The following is a 7,057-nucleotide window of genomic DNA, read 5'->3' as shown; positions in this document are numbered from 1 at the left end:
TTATGCCGTCTTTATCACCACAACAGCATGTCAGTACAATAATATAAAAGACTCCTCAATCCTGGTTTGTGGACATTAATTCAGGCAGTGTATATTAAATGTGCATTAGGGGATCAGCCTAAATGATAACCGGCTAGCATAATATTTTTTAAATTCAATCTCTCCACTGCTGGCCAAAACCACGCCTCCTGTTATCACAAACACGCACATTAAAGATGACAGAGACCCACTAGATCATGTCATTCACCAGTTAGAAAAGTTTATAGTACTTTATAATACTAAAATTCCCAATGAAAAACTGCTTTATATCTAGCATGTTTTCAGTGTTGCAAGCAAAACTTCATAATGTTCAATATTTCATACATGCAAGGATCGCTGGCCTTACTCTCTCTTACGCGTTTTGTCCTAAATCGACACCTGTGTGCTTAGTGATTGGTCAGCGATGTGCAGGAATTACATTTATTAGTAAGTCACATTTACATGCTGTTTCAGACTGAATATTCAGAGTAGAAGGGTAAACAATATAGAGGGCGCTTCACAGGTTTTCATTGTTCAAAAATGAACCAATGTGATGTGAATATAAAACCAACTTCAGCTCAGTAAAGCAGGCTAGGCAGAATAGCGCTATTTACTGACATTTTGTCGTTAAAGTAAATAAAAATCGATATTATTGATTAGAGGTGTGAACCTATACTGGTCTCATGGTTTGGTTCGGTTACGATTATCATGCCATCGATTTGGTTCAATTCGGTATCTTGGTGCATTGATGATGCTTTCCATACACAGTGTTATATTTTTTGGCGGGGGCTATAACAAGCTGTCTGTTTAAAAACACACATAGACACATAGCATTACACTGTCTCTCACACATACACACACAAACATAGACAGCACCAATCAAATAAACACACACACACACACACGTGCACTTGCTTGCTTGCTCGCTTGCTCGCTCGGGAGCGATATTGTGAGACCGCCCACTCCTGTTCAAATTACACCAGAGTTACAGACCGCTCCCGCGCTTTATTTGGAAATAAATTTTTTTTTGGTCTCGCGACAGTGTACAGGTACAGCCACGGGAATGCAGACTTATATCCAGAAGTATCGTTGTAACAGCCGAGAGGAAAAGAGAGGGAAGGAAAAGTCACACCAGCAGCCGAGAGGAAAAGTCACGCCAGCAGGTGAAATGGGCCACAGAGAGAGAGAGAAATGGAGTTCACTTTCATTCCCTAAATCGCAGAGAAATATGGCTTCTGCTGTAAGTGTCAGTGAAAGACTGTCCAGAAAGCAAACACATGCAGTGAAATTGTGCACAGTTTCTGCGTTTTTAATTAGTTGGCACCTGGGGCCTGTTTCAGAAAGGAGGTTAAGTAAAACTCAGAGTATTTTAACCCTGAAATGAGAGAAACTCTGGGGTTTTCTGTTTCAAAATGGCAGGTTTGTTAAACTTGAGAAAGCAGGGTAAGTCAAGCCTGTTTCTAAAAGAGAGGTAACTTTTACTCAGAGTCAGTTACTGTGGTAACTTACTCTGTGAACCTAACCTGGTCAGGAGCAGGTTTTATTTTCTAAACTCAGAGTTTCTGTCGGTCTCCTCCACTTTTTTAAAGACGAAGCGGTATTTCTCGCCTTAGCCTTTCGTTTCCACCCACCTATTTTAATGCTCATTTTGGATATGTGCATAAAAAACGATTGATGGAAACATCATGATGCACTTAACTTTTAATAATATGCATAAAAAACATGCATAATTGAGCAGGATTAACTTATTCGATAGAAAATATGTGCATAAACTACGATGGAAACACTTTTGCTGAACAAATTACAGTATGTACATTAAAAAAAGGTCTTTTATATGATGATGAAAATGTGTGTGAATGGACAAACCAGCAGGCTGAGCACACTGTAGCACGCCTTAAATGTTGTTTTAGTCATTCTAAAATGGCTTAACTGTTTAAGTATTAGTGTATATTATTACATCTGAGCATCTAGAGCGTGTCAAGAGTCTTCGCGTTTCATGACTTCAAACACCCCACGTGTTCATTGTCTTCTGAGACGCAAGTACATTTATTAAATAAATAATTGACGCAGCTTCTTCTACCACAGTAAATTCTGATTTTACTGTTGATATTTAGCGCCAGTTAATCAGGAAGTGACGATTTTGTTTTCTTTGACTCATTGGATCGCAACGCTGCTTTATTCGCATCTTTTATAAAATATTCCAGTTTTGCACATACATTTATGTAATATATTTGGATCAAAACATAGATATTGCCTACCTTTTAGTCGCACACAGAACAATAAATAATTAGCTTAAATTAATTGACCTTCGACATGTACTGTAACTAGATTAATGGAATTATTATTCTTTCTAAAAATTATTTTTGGTACTGCTTACCTTCTAAATGTTATATCAAACTCTATCACTTGATCAAGAAAAAAAGGCAGACACACAAGTGCACTGTTAAATCTATTAAAACGGATAAACGTGTATAAAAGTAAAAAAGTAAAAAATGTATAAACATCACACATTAAATTACTTATTTTAGTATACTTAAATATTTAAATATTTTAAATGTAAAATTACGCATTAACTTGAGCAGCTGTTTTCCCAGGCTAACTGTCTCTGTTTCACTGATGGTTGCTTCGTTTTAAAAATATATACACTCATTTGCTATAACGTTGCATGATCACTTCAAGTTCAGCTGGAGAAAGAAATGGTGATCTCTTTTTTAAAGATGTTGCCATTGTCACTCGTAATATCTGCGCTCCATTGATAATGCCTTTTAATAGTCAGTGTGCGCGCTTAACTCTGAGTTGGTCTTCTAAAAGTTGATTGACCTAATTTAGATCCGCTATTCTGAAACCGAAAACTCTGAGTTTTTAATCTCTCGGTAAATCAACTTAGAGTTCAAGTTTAAACTCTGAGTTGTTTGAACCTCCTAACTGAAACAGGCCCCTGGAGTGTTGTAAATACTGTGCTCGTCTTCCTCGCGACAGAGAGCATATGAAATAAATGACGTCAGTACATAATAACCGGTTATGATTATTTCTAAACTGATATGGAATTGTCCACGTCTGACAGGCAGGTGGGAACGGTGGGCAGGGAGAACCAGCGTTAAAGGCACAGGCCACAAAAGCAGCTAAATCGTGTTTAGAGTAGAACATTCCAACATTCTAAAATGTATAAATAACTAATCTGCTGTTTTTTTTAAGCTGAAACTTTACAGACACACTCTGGAGACACAAAAGACTTATCTTAAATTTTAAAAAGGGGTGAAATATTGGTATCCTTTAAAATGACAAGCATAGTTAAGTACAACAGTACAAAACAACTACAAAAGATGCAAATAACCAAAGATTTATAATTTTTTTGGGAGTTAAAGAGTATTCAGAAGCAGGAATTAAGGAATCACTATAATAATGATGATAATATTAATATTAATAATAATAATAATCATAACACTATATTGTTTTAATTGAGTACATATGTACAATTGACCTTTAAGCTATAAACGTTTAATTTATTGTTTCCAAATGTTTAGGTTAAAAATTCTTACAGCCAGGCCTTAAAACATATGCATATTATAAACTTTCACTTGAAACATATGTTTTGTAATTACTTCACTATGGTGTTAACGGTAGTATCTGGTCAACTATAATCCTGACTACATTGCAGATCCCTGCGATGTGACTATTATAGACTCATGATATAATACATTGTGCAGCACTAGTAAAATTGTAAACAATGTTCAGTTGTTGTTTTGTACAGATTGATTTGCTTCACAAAATGTATTATCAGGAGCCACTGGTATTTTGTTTTACCTGTATGTTTTTGTTTCACTCTCAAAGTGTTTGTAGCCACGGACATAAGAACCCCAGAAATCTTCTTTAATGTTCGACTAACGACGAAAAGCCTCTCTGCATCTTGGATTGGCCGAAGGTGAGTAAATTAAAGGCATGTGACGGAATCAAATTTTAAATCAAGTGGTGAATCTTTTATTACAATATATGGTGTTATCACAAACAATATTGACAAACTGGATTTCCCCTAACAGGTGTAATATCAAAAAGATCATTTTACATATCAATCACAGATACATTTTGTGTATTGCACTATAGCATAAATGTTCAGAATAAATAAAAAAGTTTCAAACAAATGATTAGATTTAAATCAGATTTATTTTTTTAGCGCTTTTCACAATAATTATCATTCCAGAGCAGCTTAAAATATGCATTAAGTTTCTGTGTATAGAGTGGACTGTATATACACATTAACCTGCAGTCATACCATAAAGTCTTTTGTGCAGCTCTGCACAAAAAGTTTGGTCAAAGGAGAAATGGTCGTGCCCATCTGATAATGGTTTTTCTTGAGGCTTTTTCTTTCACTTTTGTCAATTGGTGAAGTTTTGTTTCTCGCCACTGGCTTGCTTGATTTGGGATTTGTGTAGCTGCTCTTCAGTGTTTGAACTTTTAACAGTGAAAATGAAACCACACGAAACTGAACTAAACTGAACTTCAGCTCTGAAAACTGGACTGACGCAGTTTCGATTTACTAGAACTTCTATGTTAAGCTACTTTGACGCAATCTACATTGCAAAAGCGCTATAGAAATAAAGATGAATTGAATTGAATAAAGTGTACTTTTCAAAAGGTTGATGTATGAGGTCTGTGCATATAATATATTTTCAAATAAGTGGCCTGATCATTACAACAATTAAGAACAATTTGTGTATTGTGTTTTGCTTCAAGACTCTGGGATGTCCTCGTAGGGTCGACAACATCTCTTCAACTGGAGCTGTGCAATCTTTAGACGCCCCAGGATGATCATCTCGAGGTAGAATCACAGAGCAAAAGATCGAGAATTCATGTAGCTGCTGTTTGTAATATTTTAAACAAGAAATATTCATGTTTACATGAAAGGAAGCATTTGATGACAGCTTATTTGAATGTTATCATTTGATTGAATGGGCGTTATTAGTGGTTATCAGCTGATAGATATGGGCCAGTAGGGGCCTTCTGCGCCTACTGGTAGGCTCAGAAGACTGTTATCATCCATCCACATGGTTAATTGGCTAGATCACATCAAATACATTTAACTTCCCATTAATTGTATTTTATCAAAGTCTACCATTACCCCAACCCTAAACCCAGCCGCCACAGTAAAGTAAAAACAGATCTGGATCTGTAGTCTTCTCTATTAGTATAGCTGATAAACCATGTGGATGGATGATAACAGCCTTCTGACCCTACCAGTAGGCACAGAAGGCCTCTGCTGGCCCATATCTATCAACTGATAACCACTGATAATGCACAGTTAATCGAGTGATAACATTCGAAGCAGGTGCTTTATAAGATGCATTTAACTAGAGCATACAGTTGTGGGAATCACTGTCTATATGCTTTGATAAAAAGGTCAATCTTTTAGTCTTAAACTAGATTAAATGAAATTGCCAAATGATTATAAAGTGTAGTAGGTAACAATTTATAATAAGGTCTCATTAGAAATCATTAGTTAATGTTAAATTAACAAACATCAGGAATGGGAAATTACATGTTGCAGTCAGAGATACATTTACACAAGTTACTATTTTATCTTTAGTTTAAAAAGCGAACTAACCAACTAACCAAGTTTGCATTTGAATACTATTGTTTTAAACACTGACACAATTAAATCACTTAAGATTACTGTAAGTAATGCTTTATAACAGGGTGTCTGTGGGGTCTTAAAAAGTCTTAAAATGTCTTAAATTTCCTTAATTGAATTTTGGGCCTTAAAAAGTCAAAAATTCACTGAAATATTGTCATGTGGGTCATAAATCATTTTAAACAGGTCTTAATTTTCCTTTGTTTATGTAAAGCTACCCTATCAGTTCAACACATATCCAATCACCAACAATACATCTGAATAAACTTAAAGCACAACTCTTTTTGTAATTAATATTATAACAGGTTGTTGCACATATATTTATATTTATATATTTATTTTTAATGATTTTTTTTATTAGTATGTACACAACTAGAGTCGGGCAAAGCAGTGGCGCCGCAGTAGGTAGTGCTGTTGCCTCACAGCAAGAAGGTCGCTGGGTTGCTGGTTCAAACCTCGGCTCAGTTGGCGTTTCTGTGTGGAGTTTGCATGCTCTCTCTGCGTTCATGTGGGTTTTCTCCGGGTTCTCTGGATTCCCCCACAGTCCAAAGACATGCAGTACAGGTGAATTGGGTAGGCTAAATTGTCCGTAGAGTATAAGTGTGTGTGTGTGAATGTGTGTGTGGATGTACCCCAGAGATGGGTTGCGGCTGGAAGGGCATCCACTGCGTGAAAACTTGCTGGATAACTTGCCGTGGCGACCCCAGATTAATAAAGGGACTAAGCTGACAAGAAAATGAAATGAAAAACTAGAGTCTGCTTGTTTTGACATGTTATTTAAAAAAATGTGGCTAAGAAATAACTAATTAAAATTAGTTGGGTTTTTTTTATCAGGCAAGTAAAAAGCCAAATTTTTACTGGGACATTAAAAAATCCTTCGCATTTAGCCCTATACAAGTCTAAAATAGCATTTTTGATGGTCTTAAAAAAGTTTTTAAAAGTCTTAAATTTGACTTGGTGAAACTTGCAGAAACCCTGTACAAGTAGTCACCTTGTAATGTTATCAGAGTTAATGAACAAAAGGCTTATCAGAATCTTTTTAATCAATACATCAGTCATGTCATAGAAGGCCAGATTAACGTAATTTTTGTTTGAAAATGATTAGTCTTGAAGTATATGCTGTGATGAAGACACCTACCAATACAACAATCTGAAAATTCTTCAAAGGCTTTCTAAAAGTTTAAATAATACTAAATATGATTAGATATTACATATTTATTCATAGTCATTTGAAATATCTATGATGAAAAATATCATGCACTTACAGTAACACAATATATTGAATTGTTAAATACCGGCAGGTCTGGTGAGAAGGGTCTAAATGCAGAGTGGGTGAAGTTACAATCTGAGCTGCATGCAATGCTTTTAATGTGCACAGCAAACCCCACCCCATTAGTGCACCGTGTCTGACAT

The 7,057-nt window shown here is 35.6% G+C and overlaps 1 protein-coding gene across 2 annotated transcripts in view; it reads left to right on the top strand.

The window, feature by feature from the left end:
- LOC141378433 (uncharacterized) overlaps positions 1-7,057 on the top strand; it is a 283,306-nt gene that overhangs the window by 269,396 nt on the left and 6,853 nt on the right. The window lies entirely within an intron of this gene.

Source organism: Danio rerio, chromosome 17 (genome assembly GCF_049306965.1).
Source record: "Danio rerio strain Tuebingen ecotype United States chromosome 17, GRCz12tu, whole genome shotgun sequence".
In the NCBI taxonomy this organism is placed as follows: Eukaryota; Metazoa; Chordata; class Actinopteri; order Cypriniformes; family Danionidae; genus Danio; species Danio rerio.
The sequence above is the reverse complement of the archived record's forward strand: the minus strand, read 5'-3'. Positions and strand labels throughout refer to the sequence as shown.